Source organism: Ambystoma mexicanum, chromosome 14 (genome assembly GCF_040938575.1).
Source record: "Ambystoma mexicanum isolate Mex_15411 chromosome 14, UKY_AmexF1_1, whole genome shotgun sequence".
NCBI classification, from domain to species: Eukaryota; Metazoa; Chordata; class Amphibia; order Caudata; family Ambystomatidae; genus Ambystoma; species Ambystoma mexicanum.
In genome coordinates, this window is record NC_090940.1 from 64,427,348 (window position 1) to 64,446,224 (window position 18,877).

At 42.7% G+C, this 18,877-nt stretch overlaps 2 long non-coding RNA genes across 2 annotated transcripts; one reads left to right on the forward strand and one right to left on the reverse strand.

Moving 5' to 3' along the window:
• Positions 1-11,476: 11,476 nt before the first annotated feature.
• On the reverse strand, positions 11,477-15,455 carry LOC138527415 (uncharacterized). The gene is made up of 2 exons (XR_011283921.1): positions 12,228-15,455; positions 11,477-12,118 (listed from the first exon to the last, which is right to left on the reverse strand). It is a non-coding gene; the product is annotated as an uncharacterized lncRNA (long non-coding RNA).
• Positions 15,456-17,426: 1,971 nt separating this feature from the next.
• LOC138527244 (uncharacterized) lies at positions 17,427-18,525 on the forward strand. The gene is made up of 2 exons (XR_011283824.1): positions 17,427-17,774; positions 17,884-18,525. It is a non-coding gene; the product is annotated as an uncharacterized lncRNA (long non-coding RNA).
• The last annotated feature ends 352 nt before the right edge of the window (positions 18,526-18,877 follow it).

The following is an 18,877-nucleotide window of genomic DNA, read 5'->3' on the forward strand; positions in this document are numbered from 1 at the left end:
GCACTTCCCCTCACTCCTCACTAACCTCGCCCACATTTCCCCTCAATCCTCACTAACCTTGCCTTCATTTCCGCTCTAACCTCGCCCGCATTTCCCCTCAATCCTCACTAACCTTGCCTGCATTTCCCCTCTAACCTCACCTGCATTTCCCTTCACTAACCTCGCCTGCACTTCCCCTCACTCCTCACTAACCTCGCCCGCACTTCCCCTCATTCCTCACTAACCACGCCTGCACTTCCCCTCACTCCTCACTAACCTCGCCAGCATTACCTCCACGTCTACTCTTCTTCGTCCCAGTACTTACTTCATAAGGCCCCTGCCTCCGACACAGGACTTTCTTCTATTTCTTTAAATTCCTATAACTCCTCCCCCACATCCACGTCACTCAGTTTAATTTTTCCTTCCTCCGGCAGGTTGGACTTTTTTTCCCGGTGCGGGGCACTGGGGAGCACCGATTGCTGGCCCCCTAGGGGGGCGGGGCTGTGGGGCGGGGCCCTCGGCTCCCTCAGGTGCGGCGCTCCTCCTGGGCCACCTGCGGGGCTTGGGGTCACAGTTGAGCAGGATTGTCTCGCTCGGTTCTTTACTGGGCTCCGGACTGCAGCATGAGCATTGTGTCCCGGGTCCTGCATTGCCGGGGGAAGGTAAGGAGAGGGGAGGACTGGGCTTGATGTTTTTTCCCTCTCCTCCTGTTTTTGGCCATCTTGATTCAACAGGCCTTTTCCTGCGCTCTGTGTACACATCTTTATTGGAAATGATGGCAAGCACTTGGCAGTATGGGCAAGCCTTCCCTTTTGTTGTGTGGCCTCTCTGCTTCTTGTCGTGATGTGACAGTGGCAGAGAGTCTTTGAAAGTGCGGGGGCTCTGTTCTGTGGCAGGCATGTCACATACCACCCGCTCCTCAGACATATACAGCCCAGGATGCACCGGATGTTAGCTGCATTCACTGGGGGAAGGTAAAGAGAGGCGAGAACTGTGCTTGATATTTTTCATCTCTCCTACTGGTATGGCCACCTTGACTCCTTCAACATGCCGTTTCCTCGTGCTCTGTGTACACATCTTTATTGGAAATAATGGCAAGCACTTGGCAGTATGGGCTTCCCTTTTTGTTGTGAGGCCTCTCTGCTTCTTGTCGTGGGGTGACAGTGGCAGAGAGTCTTTGAAAGTGCGGGGGCTCTGTACTGTCACAGGCATGTCACATACCACCCGCTCCTCAGACACACGCAGCCCAGGATGCACCGGATGTTGGCTGAATTCTTTGCGTGGACACGTCTGCAAGCAGCCGGATGGGTACCGGCCTGGCATAGTCTACACTTCGGGTTCGAGTCTCTACGGTGCTGACTCAGCCCTTCATCCTTCCTAGACCGACGCATTGGAACCATTTAGAGCATGGGGCTACCAGCTACTGGATACAGGGCTCAAGCCACCTCTCAGTCATGTGGCGAGATAGTGGTGTGTTTGGGTCTGTGCTAGCTATGGACGCAGACTCCTTATCCTGTCCTCTTCCTCTGAATTGCACGAGGGAAGGTCAAAGGAGATGATTTTCTTTTCCCTTGACCGGCATGGAATTATAGAAAATGCATCATGGAAGTACTGGCCATTCAGAGGGTTCCCAGTGTCTCTTCTTTTAGGGCCTAGGTCCTCCGGTGCCGACGTGTTGCTTTCATGCCTCCTCTCAGACTTGTGGGAAGTGATATGGCACATGGTGGCACATGTCTCAGCTTAGAGGGGTTCTCAGAGCCCCTGGTGCCGGTGGAGGGAGATGTCACTTCAGTTGGTTTTTCTAGTGTAGGCATACCCCAGGTGGGTGGTTGGCTTTGATGTCTGCTATCCGCGATACTGCCCTTTTGACGCCAGCCTGGTGGCTTCTCTGTCGGCTGGGGGGGCCATGGTCTGCTGGACTTCTGGGCTCTCCTGTATCTTCCTTTTGATAGGTCGGATCTTTTTGTGGGCTGACAAGCATGCTGTTATATTGTGGCGCAGGCATGCTTCAACGTCCTGTGATTTTCCTCTGGTGCAAGTGCAGTGACTGGCGGTTTTCCCTGGCTCCTCGTCTCTATCTTCTCGGAGGTGTATGGGACCGGTGGGGTTCGGCTTCCTGGGTAATGGGCTCCTTCCGGAGGGGGATATCAGTTGCAGTTCCTGTCTTCTCCTGTCCAGGTTTGCATGGTTAGGACTTTGGTACCCAGCTCACAGTCCAAGTAGTTGGCCATGGGATCCGTTCTCTCCGAACGGTTGTTGTGGGTTACCGTCTTGCCCGTTCCTCTCCCTGTTCAGGGTCAAAGTTTCTACTTGCGTGTGTTCCTGGTCTCTATGCCTTCTAGGATGTGTCACCTGCTTATGGGTCTCAAGACCCTGCACTGCTTGTCCGGACGTCAGGGGAGAGCGTACTCTGGATGTTGTGCAGGGGGGGCGCTTGCTGGCTGCTCTGGGCTGGGTTCTCAGAAGGCAGTATGTCTCTGCTCGCCTGTTGCTGAAGTTACGGGGCACGTGGCGTCTTACGTGTTTTCCGGTTCCTTGAGCCCGTCTTCGGTTACGTCCCCTGGTGTCTTATACTCTCTTAATCAACTTAAAGAGACCAGAGGTACTTTTTTACCGACCACTTATAAACAGCCCTCCTTCAAATTTTTGATTAAACAATACACTATGTTTACAGGGTCACTTGCTTTCCCACTATCTATTGTGGTTTCTTCTTTTTTGCATATGATTTATACTCATTATATTATCATATACCACACCAATTAGTATCGAAAATAGTCATTTATTATTTTTTTTAGACACATAGTTAATAAAACACCTTTTTTTTTACAATTTTCTATTCTACAATTGTAGAAATTTGCCACACAATTTTTAAACAACAAACATATATCTCAATAATTTTCAATTTCACTATGCACATCTAATAACCTGTAGTATTTCATTATTTAACAATTTTTCAGAATACAAATTTCATAAGGATCTGTTGGTTGCTCTCCTCTCTCATAGAGAAGTACATCCCAGTCCATCAAACAATTCACTCTATATTCATATCACCCATGCTTACTTTCATACTGCATTCAAACCATAACCGACATGTTTCATTCCTTACACACTTTCATACAACTCACAAAGAAATTCTTCAGGGTGAAAACTTTTTTTAAACCACATTTCATTTCAATGTACAATTATGTTTGTCTTCTTTTAGAATTTTTTTCTAAGGATCAATTATCAATGAAGTTCCATTTGTCCTTCCATGAGGTCCAACCATCAAACGGATAACTGTGGGAAGCAAGAATGGGATATTCAAATGTTTGTGTTCGAATCACATCCCGGTTTACATTTCTATTATGTATAACCTGCTACATTAACTAGCAGCACAAAGGAGTACATTATTTTATTAGCTCCTTCTACACATCTATTGAAAACACTTCGTTTCTCCATCTTAATCAGTGCAGGTCACTCATCAAATATTCTAAAGCTGGGTAGGCTTTAAATACTTCATTCAATAATTCTCAATGTTGCCTCACCCGATAAGTTATTGGTGTCAATTATAACTTATCTAGGATTAATTATCTTCAAATTACCTCAATGTTGTTCACTTCTTCTTTTAAGTCTTCTTGGACGGTCACCTTTAGATAGTTACTCTGCTATGTCGCCCTAGCTGCTGACTACCAGACACTATCTGGGGGGGCATCCATGCTCTTTCCCTATTTAGAAAAGACAGTACTTGTTTATCTTTACAATTTATTAGCCCATTTTTCTTTCATTATTTAAACCCGTCTTACATTGCGTCATTTTAGGACTTATCGTACTCACCTGGTCTTATTGTGGAACCGGTTCCTAATATTGATGTTTACTACCAGCTTCTGCAGTCTAGCTTTCTGCTAGCTGGACCAGAACCGGTCTTCCAATCCTTCCTTTAATGCCATGCGCTCCGCATCTAGTTTTCTACAATGGAAAAACACAGCTGGCACTGAGTTTGACTCTTTTGGCATTGTGTACCATTTACAAGCCTTTCTCATAGCTAACATGCTGTGCCGGTTTGCCGTTCTTACCTGTGTCTTTTCTTTTATTCCCCCGCTCGTTCCGGGTTCCACGATTCAGCTTATGACCCGTCTTTCCAGGACTGTTTCGCGTCTTCTTTCACCGATAGCGTCTCTATCCGCCTGTAGCCATTTCTTTGGTTGCCTTTTCCCTTTTATACTGTTACTCTGATCATGTGACTAATTCGTCACCTGATCGAATGACGCTACTTCCACTATTCACTTTCTTATTAACTCAGTTATTTGCATTGGCTGCCTTCGGCCCCCTGCTCTTTCGACTCGAAAGCTCTGCAACTTGGGTAGAGCGACGCAAGCCGACCTCGCGTTCTAAAAAGACAGTGCAGTGTCCACGTTTGCTACGGTCCCTGCACGGCTTTTCTCAAGCCGTTCTATTTTATGAACCGCCTTTCTGCGCACTGTACTCAATGTACCCTTATGCTGGCACTGCAACACAAAGTTTTATTTTAACAGCTACCACTTGACATGTTTGTAACGCTAGGACATCCGTCCGACCCTCCGGCAAAGGTATGTCGTAAAAGATGTTTCTAATTTATTTTACTTCTGTAAACATTACGGGCTCATTCTTTTCTTCACCACAAGATACTCAGTGATAATGCACACATGATGTATTTTAGTTGGTTCCACTTATGTCCACCTGACTGGCTTCCACATTTCTTCACTCTAAGTCACTTAGAGTACAAGGAAAAATGGTTATAGCCACATTTACTTTTTGAAGATCTGGTCCTTAATTTGATTTTTTTTAAAAAACAGCTTATGACCCCCTATCTATTTTTTCTTCTTACCGTGGTGCCCTTTAGCTGTTTTGCCTATGTCTTATGGGACCGGTCGGTTATCATTCTGTTTTCTCATTCAAAGCCAACTCTGTGCTCTTAGTGAGAAAAATCAGTTCTTTCTCTTTTCGAGCAAGTTTTCTTCTATCAAGGTTAGAATCCTTCGTTTGCCCATCTCAGATCTTCCACTGTATGTCCCATCTCTATAAAGTGTTCCACTAAGGGGGCGGAATGCACTCTATTTTTTATGCAGCTTTTGTGTTCTGTGATGCGTGTTTTGATTTTTCTTTCTGTCTTCCCTATATAAATCTTTTTACAGGGGCTCCAGATCACATACACTACAAAACTGGAGTTACAGTTCGTCAGCACTTTTTGTTTTCATGGGTTCTTCAAACCCAAGTCAATTTCCGTTGTTTTATTAGTTTGCTGACAACAGACACAAGATCCACATGGATAGTGTCCCTCTGGAGCCCGCAGTCCCCACGTTTCTGTTAGGGTCTGCTGTGGTTTAATCTGTTTAGTAATGTCGTTTCTCATAATCTGATCTTTTATCGACCTACTTCTTCGGAATGCCATCAATGGTCTCTGTAACGGTACTTTTCCTTTTTCCAAGATTCTCCAGTTGCGATGAATAATCTTCTGTATTCTATTTGAGAGGTTAGTATAAGTATTAACAGACACTATGTTCTATTTATCTTTCCTTCTAGGGTTTTGTTCTAGGATTGCCTCTTTATTGTTGTTATCGGCTCTCTTCATGGCCCTTTTTGTTAGCCTAGTAGGATAGCCTCTTTTATGTAGATCACTTCTCAATCTCTGTGCTCCTTCTTTGTAATCTGCATTATTTGTACTGTTCTTTTTTAGCCGTAGAAACTGGCCAAAAGGTAAATTATCCCGTGTGTGGGTCGGATGGAAGCTGGTATAGTGTAATAGGGCATTTCTATCCGTGGGCTTTTTATATGGTTTCACATACAATTCTCCCTTCTCTGTGTCTTATACTCTCTCCCACTGGCTCCCGACATTTCGGGTTTCGTAGTTGTGTTTTCAGTGTCCCCAGCGCTGCGAGTCTCCCTGCTGTGGTGGCGGGGGGTTTCAGGTCTACAGGCTGAGGTGTGCATGGTCCTTCCTCCTGTGGCCTCTCCTACTACCAACACCAGCAGAAAGGGTCTACATTGGGGGTCCTCTCAGCTCAAGGGTTGTGAGATCTGGGGAGATCCAGCGATCATCCAATTGGCAAGAGTTGTGCCATTGTCCAAGCTCTGGTGTACTACAAGGAGTTGCTGGACGGTCGGCGGTTTTGATCCGATCGGACAATACGACGGCCTTGGCATATGTCAACTGCAAAAAGGGTTCCAGTTGCTCCTTGAATGCTCTGGCAGAGCTGATAGGCACCTGGGAGAAATCTCATCTGGTGTCTCTGGTGGCCTCACGTATCAGAAGGGTGGACAATGTTCAAGCAGATCTTCTCAGACGCCGGTTTTTACTCCTCTACGGAACTGGTCCTGTTGGCCCATGTCTTTGCGGTGACCTGTGTCAGATTAGGGTCCCTGGTTCTAGACCTGTTTGCATCCCCGGCTTCAGCAGAAATTCCCCTCTTCTGCTCTCGGTTTCAGGCCGGGGGGATTGGGGGATGGACGCCCTCTCTGTACAGTGGCCTTGGGGTTTTCCTTTATGCCTTTCCACCTATTCCCCTACTGCCCCGGGTGGTTTGGCGCATCAGAGTGTCCAGGGTGACTGTGTTGTTGTTAGGTCAGTTCTGGTCCCGCCGGAGTTGGCTCCCCTCTCTGTTGGAGCTTCGGTCCTAGGAACCTTGGTTGGTTCCGAGGTGGCCGTGTCCCCTTCAAGGGGATCTGCGGTTGGAATTCCACCAGATGCAATGGGCAGTGTGGCTATTTCTCAGTCTAGGTTGATATCTCAGGGGTTCTCAGATCCTGTAGTTGAGTACATAATGGATGCTCTTAGACCCCCCACTCTGAAGGTGTTCGGCAGGCATTGGGGCCATTTCCGAGACTAGTATGGGCGGTCTGGGATCCCTCCCCTGCGTTCTGGCCTCTCTGCTTTCCTTCGATTCCTCCAGAAGGGCCTTTGACAGGGGCCTGGCAGTTTTTATTCCCAGGCTTCGCTCTCAGTGGGCCTCCATGAAATTGCTTTTGGGGGACTCTGATGGTCACTTGGATGGGGAGGTGTTGGTGGTAAGTTGCTCCAGGGTTTTTCTTCTTCCCATCTTTGTGCTGATAAAGGGCTTCCCCCTTGGGATCTCCCTCTTGTATTACAGTTCCTTCAAGGGCCTCCTTTTGAGCCCTTTTCCGAAATTGATATCAAACATCTTACACTGAAATTTGCTTTTCTTATTGCCCTCGCTTCTGCCCGTAGGCTTGGGGAGATTGGGGCTCTCTTATGTCACCCTCCTTTCCTGAGGGTGCTGCCAGACTCGGTGGTGCTGAGGTGTGGTCCGAAGTTCCTCCCTTAAGTTGTATTTTGGTTTTCACACCTCTCAGGATCTGGTTCTCCCTGACTTCTTTCATGATCCGAGAACGCCTGAGGAGGTGGCTCGGCTTAACATTATGTCCGGCGGGACGTGTTGGTGTATTTGGCTAGGTTTGCTTTTTTCCACCAATCTGATAGTCTTCTGATTGCTTGTGGTCCGGCTGGGGCTGGGCATAACGCATCTGTGGTTTCCATTTTCCCTGTGGTTCCTGGTTGTGATCTCCAGGGCCTATGTGGCTTCTGGCCTGCCTGTGCCTGTGCACGATCAGGGGCGGTCCGCCAGGGGTTTGGCAGCTTCCTGGGGCCGATGCAAGGAGGGTTTTTCTCTGCAAGAGATTTGTATGGCTGCCGCCTTGGCTGGTCTCGGCATTTTCATCAACTGCTATGGGTTGAGTTTCTCCCACTCGGGGGGTTGGTTCCTTCGTGGTTGGAGTTTTGTCTGTGGGGATGTGAATTAAGAGTTATTGTGGGTTTGTTTGCTGCACTGTTTTTAGCTGTGTCTCATTGGGACCTTTTCCCCGTTGCTGCTTGGTATACCTCATGAAGTAAGTACTGGGACGAGGAAGAGTGGACGTGGAGGTAATGCTCTGATTACTTACTGGTAATCTTCTTTCCTCCTAGTCCTACTCTTCCTCGTCACAGTACTGACGACCCTCCTCACCCTCCCTGCGGGGAAGGTCCCTGGCTCTGGCTTGGTAATATGAAACTGAGTGACCTGTATGTGGGGGAGGAGTTATAGGAATTTAAAGAAATAGAAGAAGGTACTGTGTCAGAGGCAGGGGCCTCATGAAGTAAGTAATGTGACGAGGAAGAGTATGACTAGGAGTAATGAAGATTACTGGTAAGTAATCAGAGCATTTCCCCTCACTAACCTCGCCCGCACTTCCCCTCATTCCTCACTAACCTCGCCCACATTTCCCCTCACTCCTCACTAACCTCACCCGCATTTGCCCTCACTAACCTCGCCCGCACTTCCACTCACTCCTCACTAACCTCGCCTACATTTCCCCTCACTCCTCAATAACCTCGCCCGCATTTCCCCTCACTAACCTCACCCGCATTTCCCCTCACTCTGCACTAATCTTGCCCACATTTCCCTTCACTCCTTACTAAGCTCGCCTCCATTACCCCTCACTAGCCTCGCCCGCATTTCCCCTCACTAACCTCGCCCTCATTTCCACTCACTCCACACTAATCTTGCCCACATTTCCCCTCACTCCTCACTAACCTCGCCCGCACTTCCCCTCACTCCTCACTAACCTCGCCTGCATTTCCCCTCACTCCTCACTAACCTTGCCCACATTTCCCCTCACTCCACACTAATCTCGCCCACATTTCCCCTCACTCCTCACTAACCTTGCCCACATTTCCCCTCACTCCACACTAATCTCGCCCACATTTCCCCTCACTCCTCACTAACCTTGCCCACATTTCCCCTCACTCCTCACTAACCTCGCCCGCATTACCCCTCACTAACCTCGCCTGCACATCTTTCCCATCCACCAGGGTGGCTGAAGAGTGAAAATCCCCAAAACATAACTTAAGGTCAGTAAATGAGTAGCAATTTCGATTGGATAATAATAATAATGTATGTAAATATGTCCTATGTAAAGCGCTGAAGATTTAAAGTGCTATGTAAAAAACACATTATTATTATATTATTATACTAAGGCTGTATCCCAAACACTCTCCCTGCCGCCGTCCAAGCTGGAACCACACATCAGGTCAGGCAATGCCCTCGCCTGTAAAGAAAGGGTATTTTGGTATCCCTGATCCACATAAGGGTAGGTCTTCAAGCCCCCTTGGGATCAGCGCTCAAAGTAATACATTCCAAAACCAAGTGCTTCAGGAATGGAAGGACTAACAAAATGCAGGAGCTGCCAGTTAATCAATGCTTTGGGCATGCTTTTCAGATGATATAAAGAAAGAGCACTTCTTCAAGGTGGGATGCAAGTGCAATATGAGCGTTGGTGTGTCTAGCTGGGGTCTGCATGAAAACTGAGGGGTGCACTGTGATTGATGTGCGCTGCCATGTGAATGCACCCCACTTCACTAAGCAATCATCCTTTGATGAGACAGCAACTGGACAGCTCTGCAAACCAACTTTTATTTTGTATAACACTTTATAGTGGAGTTTATTCTGTATTAATGGACTTTCACTTTGAGCAGATAGGGTACTCAAGTACAAGGGTATTGCAGGCTCCTTCTTTGATGCTTGTTGGGACACATCATTTCCCAGCACCCAATAGTCTCCTGCATCCAGCACCCTTGAACATTCTGCAGTGCCCCTATCCTTCTGCCAGTGTTCCCTGTGGTCATGTGAGATTACGTTACAATTTGGTGGCATGGCCTGTGTGATTGGGGAATGTAGGATATATATTTTGGGTTGTATCTAGTATTTCGCTGTATTTTGTGGTATCTTGCAATGGTGGTATTTTCTTGGCTCTTAATGTATATTGTTCTAAACGCATTGGGTTATTTTTTATATAGTGAGACTAATTTCAGAATACTGCCTAATTATTATTTCACCAGTGTCACTAACAATAAACACATACTGGACTTAATACACTCTGAATAAATGGCTCATGCTCTGCTGTGATACTTTATTTACAACATCACACTCATGCTCTTTTGACTGTGTTTCAAGAAATGTAAAGCAAGCAAAGGAAATACAAAACATTCATTCATCCTCTCGAAGTAAAACAATTTACTGCGGCAAACTTTATTTTGAGATTTTTCTTACCAAACGTTTATCTCTCTATGCATGTCAAATCAAAGAGACTGAATGCAGAAGAAACCGGCACCCAGAAAAGGGCAATTACTGGTGCCAAGGTTTGCATGCCCCGGTTATTGCCCTTTTATAAGCGCCAGTGAAAAATCATTACCGGCGGCAGCCGTGCCCTTAATAAGGGCATGGCTATCACCTGGGTGGTAATGAGGCCCAATGAGACTAAATTACCTCTTTAAACTTGTTCTTTATCATAAACTAGAATTATGCAAGTTACACGGAGTGACACGTACACCCACATTATAATTCACAATGTAAGCAAAGTTTTTCTTGCAATGGCTTTGATAATGTGCCAAGTGTGCCAAATCAATCTTGGCTTCGTAACAAAAGTTGGATAAATATACTTCGAATAACAGCAAGACTTTGAGAAATATAAACACAGATTTAAATGCACATTTAAATTTGAATCTGCAATGCAGCGCCTCAAAATGAACTGAATTATCTAATCTGTGCTATGTAGTATCATTCACTTCACCAGCGCCTCAATTAACATATAATTACCTAGGTTGAACTGGCGATATTCCCTGACTCAGCTTGGCAGTGTTACAGGGTCATTCACAGATAATGTCGCTTGAGATTTTCGCAGCCCTTCTAAAGATTGCCAACCCAGGATAGAGACAGCCTCAATTTCAGCCCAGCGTTCAGCCCGGTACCAGCTTTCTGTTCCTCCATCAGTGAGTGCAAGAAAAGGAAAATACCCCTCTAACTCTGCCTCAAACCCTTTTCATCAAACCTCTTGTCAGTAAAGAGAACCTCCCCTTGACCAGATCATCCCACTAAAGCATCACATAATTTCCTCTGTGCCTTTCCCGTTGTGCTAACTGCATTGCTGAATAGAAAAGTTCTACATGTTTCGTGCACTACCTGTTTCAATACAATGCCATCATTTTAGTATAACGGGTATTCACATTCCTCATCTTACACAAAGATCCAGCCTGCGTGTTTAAATCATTTTTCTTTCCCATTTTCAGAGCATCATGCATTTTGCTCACTCTTCATCCAGCTTATTTCATGGACTAATTTGCACTAATTGTTATTATGGGAATCTGTTACATGTTAAATGGGGTTGGGTTAATTAGTGTATTAAATGCATGTTAGTGTTATCTTTTAGTGCAGCTCAGCCCATTAAAATAGCATCACAGAGCAAAGTGAAAATACGGTATGTGGAAGTGAAGCCCTAGTCAGGAATGCGCACAACTGGATTTTCATGAAAGGAAGTAAAGTAAAATTGTGGTTGAGCTGCTGTCGTGTAGGTAGTGAGATGATCTGCCACTATCACCTTGAAGTATATCAAATTATTGTGAATTACTATCTACACAGGCTGCGCTTGGTAACCAACGTTAAGCCACTGATGTGCAAAATTTAAACAAGAATGATGGGGAATTAATCACAGAGATATTCTACTGGTTTATTAGTAACAAAGAGCAAAGTTGTTCATTCACAGGTAAAGTGTAACACATCAATTGTGTTGAATGAGTCTGAACTTGGATGAATTACACAGAGCAATTTATATGCAATCAATAAAACACCCACAATTTATATGCAATTGCGCAGCATATTTGTTGAGTACTTCAAAAACCAAAACTTGAATGAATCACATTGTTTGAGATAGGCTTATTCGCCAAAACACACACAATTTATATGCAATTGCGCAGCGTATTTCACATTAAAGAAAAGCCAAGAATTTGCCAAAACATGCCAACACGTGTTTCAACCAAAGAGGTCGTCCTCAGGGCATACAAATGTAGTTTACCATTTGCATTAATCTATAATTATTGAACCTTGGCTTGAAATCGAAACAACCAACGTCAGAGGTAGTGGGTCAAAAAACAAGAAAAAACAGGAGAGAAAGGAGAAATAGAAAGAAATAAAAACATACCGTTAGAGATAATATATGCAATTGATTGTTCTATTTCCTAAAATAGGGATAAATGAATCTATCCATACCTTAAATATGATTGAGGTTTCCTAATACTTGATTCAACTTTCAGTAGTTGAGAGATTTAGTGATTTCTACATGCTTGACTGGACAGGGTCTGTAAGTTATAAAGACTTGGTATAATATGACACATATTTTAGTTCAAAAGTCTGCATTGCTAGTAAGTTTAACATCTAATTTGTGAAAAGTATGGAAACTATAATTACCAGTCTTGCAATCAAGAGGTAGTTGTCGTTCGACTGATATGCCGCTGTTGCAGTATAATTGAAATGTAACGCACGTTTTTAGCGTGCCTTGCCTTTAAATTCGGCCGTAATCTGTAACATGGATATGACAACGTATTTAAACACTTGTTATAAGGAACGTGCTGCATAAGCTTTTCGTTTGGTATCGTTAGGGCGTAGAACTGGCTTACCGGCATACGCTCCAAAAGTTGATGTGCTCAATGGCCGGTTGTTTCTCAATACTGAAGGCATCGGCACAATCCGGGGGTTACTATAGTAACCTTCCCGGGTTAGGTCAGGTGATGTAGTCATCTGACCCTGTTGCTTGGATACTCCTTACAAGCCGGAAATGCATAAAACAGACATTTGAGGAAAGCTTCCTATGCGGAAGCTCATTCATTTACGGCAATATTTTTGCAGCGACTTAATTACATATAGATATTTTGATGTTAATACTGTGTACAGCTTTGACATCAACAAAAAGAAAACTGAAATAATCCGTACTAATTCTAATCCTATGTTAGGTGCGGATATTGGATAGTTGGTGCTAAATATCAACCTCAATTAAGAAATCAAAATAAATGTGGTGCGCTCGAATCAGCGTGCAGACATGCAAATAACTGCCGGTTGGGCTGTTGGGACAAATATAAACAGTGACTTCTCACAGAGTGGGGTCACTAGGCTGAATATAAATGCCTCGGGCATAGTCGGTAAGCTGTATCGGTTTGCATGGGTTTGATTGTCTGTTTTTTAGCATTAAATTCGTACAAATTATAGAAACACATTCAATTCATGGTCTTGGTTCAAACCAAGTGACAGGCAACATAATTTACAAATCATTCTTGCTTCCTGTTGTCGTAGGGTCAATTCTCTGTTACCACCTCTCGGATGTTGTTGGATGTGTTTGAGTCCAATGAATTTGATGTCTTTAATATTATCCAGTTGATGATGCTTCTGCCAATGGGAAGCTAAAGGAAGTCTAATATCCTGGCTACTAAGATTGTTGAGGTGTTCTCGAATCCTGAAACGGACTTCTCTGATCGTGCTGCCAATATACATTTTCTGACATACACATAAGATACCATAGATAACAAATTTTGTACGACAATTAATAAAGTCAAATATTTTGGTTTGAAGTCCATTATGGCAGCTAAAGATTTTTGTAGGTGCTAAAGCATGATGGCAAAAATTGCATGTCCCGCACTTGTAAAAGCCTGCTGGCTTTGTGCTTGTAGTAAGCCAATTTGCCTGTCCAATTGGGTCAGGTTTAAGGAAAGAGGGACTGAGGATCTTCCTCAAAGTCTTTGCCTTGGTAAAGATAATACTGGGTCGATCAGTAATATACGATATCAAATCAGAATCTAGGTGTAAAATATGCCAATGTTTTTTCAGTATATACTGTATGAATTTGTGGTCACTTGAATATTTTGTGATGAAGTTGACATGCTTAGGATATTGTTCGCTGGACACTTTTGTCTTATTTATCAGCAATTGTGGTCTCGGTATTTTCTTGACCGCATCAGTAGTTTTCCTGATTAGTTGAATTGGATACCCTCTTTCCCGAAATCTGTGTCCAATTGACTTACATTCTATTTGAAACATTTCATCCTGGCTGCAATTTCTTTTCGCTCTTAACATTTCACCTCTGGGAATATTTTGGATAACACTTTGTCTATGGCTACTAGTTGCATGCAGTATAGAGTTTACTGCAGTTTCTTTCCTAAAGGTGCAGGTTTCGATGTTGTTTGACACAATGTTAATCTTAAGATCTAAAAAAGTAATTTCTGCTGCATCCATATGTCCTGTAAACTTAATATCAAAGGTGTTATCATTAAGGTAAAGCATAAATGCTGCAAAATCTTCTTTACTGCCTTCCCAAATCGCCAGGACATCATCAATATACCTTTTCCACCTGATAATGTTGTGCTTGAACGGATTGTTCTGAAAAATATATTTTTCCTCAAAGTAGGCCATGAATAGGTTGGCCAAAGAGGGCGCATATTTCGCCCCCATCGCAATCCCTTTAATTTGCGAGTAATAGTCACCATTGAAAAGGAACTGATTGTGTGTAAGTGTAAATTCCAAAAAACTTTTAATCATCTGTACATGTGTATAGTGTGAAGCAGAGTAGGTTCTGAAGCTAAAATCAATCGTATCCAGGGCCAGTTGGTGTTGAATTGAAGTATAGAGGGCTTCCACATCTAGAGTCACTAAATAGTATGTGGGTTTCCAGATAGTCCCTTGTAATATTTGCAACGTATGTGTTGTGTCTTTAATATATGCTGGGATTTCCGGTACCAAATGTTTAATACTACTGTCTATATAGTCAGCGAGTGCTTCGGTAGCTCCTCCCTGGCCACTCATGATTGGTCGAACTGTTGGGAGAGTGAGAAACGGCTTGTGGACCTTGGGTAAAAAATAAATTGTTGGCATAAGTGGTTTGGAAATCGATAAAAACGCTTTTTCATCATCTGAAAGTAGTCCTTGGTGATACCAAAACTGAAGTAAAGTTTGTAATTCTTGTGAAGTTAGTAATGTGGGGTTAGTAATAAGTTTCTCATAACATCCAGGCGTGGTTAAATGTTCCATTGACATTTTAATGTAATCTGATTTATTCAGAATGACAATGTTGCCTCCTTTGTCAGCCTCTTTAATAATGATTGAGCTGTCTTCACATAAATCTTGTAGTGCCTGTCTTTCCAACTTGGTAAGATTCTGTTTCCTGCTGCAACAATTTTGTTGAAATCCATCTAGGTGTTTATGAATTTCCTTGGTGATTGCCTTGTAAAAGATATCAATGACATTGTCTCCAGCAATAGGTGGCATGAATTTCGATCTATTCTTATGTTCCTTAATATCCATATTTCGTTGATGAATGCCGAGTTCTACTTGAATATCACTGACAGTTTTAGATCCCTCTTCCATGAGGTTGGAAAGTAAGTGTATATTTTCTATTTCTTGAATACTTTTAGAACTGGTGGCTGGGAGTTGCTCTAAAGGTCTATACATTTCGACTTTATTATGAAAGAATTTTTTAAGTTTGAGTTTTCTTGAAAATTTGTAAAGGTCAATTTGAAGTTCAGTCATATCAGATGTAGCATACGGTGCAAATGAAAGCCCATGATTAAGTACAGATTGTTGTAGTGATGAGAGGTGTTTATCAGACAAATTGATGACTAGACTTTTAGTATAGATTTCGGTTTGGTTTTCTTGAAACTGGAAATCCCAGCATATATTAAAGACACAACACATACGTTGCAAATATTACAAGGGACTATCTGGAAACCCACATACTATTTAGTGACTCTAGATGTGGAAGCCCTCTATACTTCAATTCAACACCAACTGGCCCTGGATACGATTGATTTTAGCTTCAGAACCTACTCTGCTTCACACTATACACATGTACAGATGATTAAAAGTTTTTTGGAATTTACACTTACACACAATCAGTTCCTTTTCAATGGTGACTATTACTCGCAAATTAAAGGGATTGCGATGGGGGCGAAATATGCGCCCTCTTTGGCCAACCTATTCATGGCCTACTTTGAGGAAAAATATATTTTTCAGAACAATCCGTTCAAGCACAACATTATCAGGTGGAAAAGGTATATTGATGATGTCCTGGCGATTTGGGAAGGCAGTAAAGAAGATTTTGCAGCATTTATGCTTTACCTTAATGATAACACCTTTGATATTAAGTTTACAGGACATATGGATGCAGCAGAAATTACTTTTTTAGATCTTAAGATTAACATTGTGTCAAACAACATCGAAACCTGCACCTTTAGGAAAGAAACTGCAGTAAACTCTATACTGCATGCAACTAGTAGCCATAGACAAAGTGTTATCCAAAATATTCCCAGAGGTGAAATGTTAAGAGCGAAAAGAAATTGCAGCCAGGATGAAATGTTTCAAATAGAATGTAAGTCAATTGGACACAGATTTCGGGAAAGAGGGTATCCAATTCAACTAATCAGGAAAACTACTGATGCGGTCAAGAAAATACCGAGACCACAATTGCTGATAAATAAGACAAAAGTGTCCAGCGAACAATATCCTAAGCATGTCAACTTCATCACAAAATATTCAAGTGACCACAAATTCATACAGTATATACTGAAAAAACATTGGCATATTTTACACCTAGATTCTGATTTGATATCGTATATTACTGATCGACCCAGTATTATCTTTACCAAGGCAAAGACTTTGAGGAAGATCCTCAGTCCCTCTTTCCTTAAACCTGACCCAATTGGACAGGCAAATTGGCTTACTACAAGCACAAAGCCAGCAGGCTTTTACAAGTGCGGGACATGCAATTTTTGCCATCATGCTTTAGCACCTACAAAAATCTTTAGCTGCCATAATGGACTTCAAACCAAAATATTTGACTTTATTAATTGTCGTACAAAATTTGTTATCTATGGTATCTTATGTGTATGTCAGAAAATGTATATTGGCAGCACGATCAGAGAAGTCCGTTTCAGGATTCGAGAACACCTCAACAATCTTAGTAGCCAGGATATTAGACTTCCTTTAGCTTCCCATTGGCAGAAGCATCATCAACTGGATAATATTAAAGACATCAAATTCATTGGACTCAAACACATCCAACAACATCCGAGAGGTGGTAACAGAGAATTGACCCTACGACAACAGGAAGCAAGAATGATTTGTAAATTATGTTGCCTGTCACTTGGTTTGAACCAAGACCATGAATTGAATGTGTTTCTATAATTTGTACGAATTTAATGCTAAAAAACAGACAATCAAACCCATGCAAACCGATACAGCTTACCGACTATGCCCGAGGCATTTATATTCAGCCTAGTGACCCCACTCTGTGAGAAGTCACTGTTTATATTTGTCCCAACAGCCCAACCGGCAGTTATTTGCATGTCTGCACGCTGATTCGAGCGCACCACATTTATTTTGATTTCTTAATTGAGGTTGATATTTAGCACCAACTATCCAATATCCGCACCTAACATAGGATTAGAATTAGTACGGATTATTTCAGTTTTCTTTTTGTTGATGTCAAAGCTGTACACAGTATTAACATCAAAATATCTATATGTAATTAAGTCGCTGCAAAAATATTGGCGTAAATGAATGAGCTTCCGCATAGGAAGCTTTCCTCAAATGTCTGTTTTATGCATTTCCGGCTTGTAAGGAGTATCCAAGCAACAGGGTCAGATGACTACATCACCTGACCTAACCCGGGAAGGTTACTATAGTAACCCCCGGATTGTGCCGATGCCTTCAGTATTGAGAAACAACCGGCCATTGAGCACATCAACTTTTGGAGCGTATGCCGGTAAGCCAGTTCTACGCCCTAACGATACCAAACGAAAAGCTTATGCAGCACGTTCCTTATAACAAGTGTTTAAATACGTTGTCATATCCATGTTACAGATTACGGCCGAATTTAAAGGCAAGGCACGCTAAAAACGTGCGTTACATTTCAATTATACTGCAACAGCGGCATATCAGTCGAACGACAACTACCTCTTGATTGCAAGACTGGTAATTATAGTTTCCATACTTTTCACAAATTAGATGTTAAACTTACTAGCAATGCAGACTTTTGAACTAAAATATGTGTCATATTATACCAAGTCTTTATAACTTACAGACCCTGTCCAGTCAAGCATGTAGAAATCACTAAATCTCTCAACTACTGAAAGTTGAATCAAGTATTAGGAAACCTCAATCATATTTAAGGTATGGATAGATTCATTTATCCCTATTTTAGGAAATAGAACAATCAATTGCATATATTATCTCTAACGGTATGTTTTTATTTCTTTCTATTTCTCCTTTCTCTCCTGTTTTTTCTTGTTTTTTGACCCACTACCTCTGACGTTGGTTGTTTCGATTTCAAGCCAAGGTTCAATAATTATAGATTAATGCAAATGGTAAACTACATTTGTATGCCCTGAGGACGACCTCTTTGGTTGAAACACGTGTTGGCATGTTTTGGCAAATTCTTGGCTTTTCTTTAATGTGAAATACGCTGCGCAATTGCATATAAATTGTGTGTGTTTTGGCGAATAAGCCTATCTCAAACAATGTGATTCATTCAAGTTTTGGTTTTTGAAGTACTCAACAAATATGCTGCGCAATTGCATATAAATTGTGGGTGTTTTATTGATTGCATATAAATTGCTCTGTGTAATTCATCCAAGTTCAGACTCATTCAACACAATTGATGTGTTACACTTTACCTGTGAATGAACAACTTTGCTCTTTGTTACTAATAAACCAGTAGAATATCTCTGTGATTAATTCCCCATCATTCTTGTTTAAATTTTGCACATCAGTGGCTTAACGTTGGTTACCAAGCGCAGCCTGTGTAGATAGTAATTCACAATAATTTCACAGAGCAAAGTGATCACTTTCTATTATGTGCTCTGTGCATTGGCATCTATTTAAATCCAGCCTGAGACGAGTCTCACACCCTTGGCCCTAGTTGAAGTTCAAACCATTGCAAAAATGTGAATGATTAATTGCGGAGTCTAGATGTTGAAATGCAGAGCCTACATTCTTCCTACAGGAGAGCGTCACCTAAGGGGAAAGAAGAAGGAAATGCAGCAAATCTGCCTGACCTACTTGACCCCCTGCCTCAG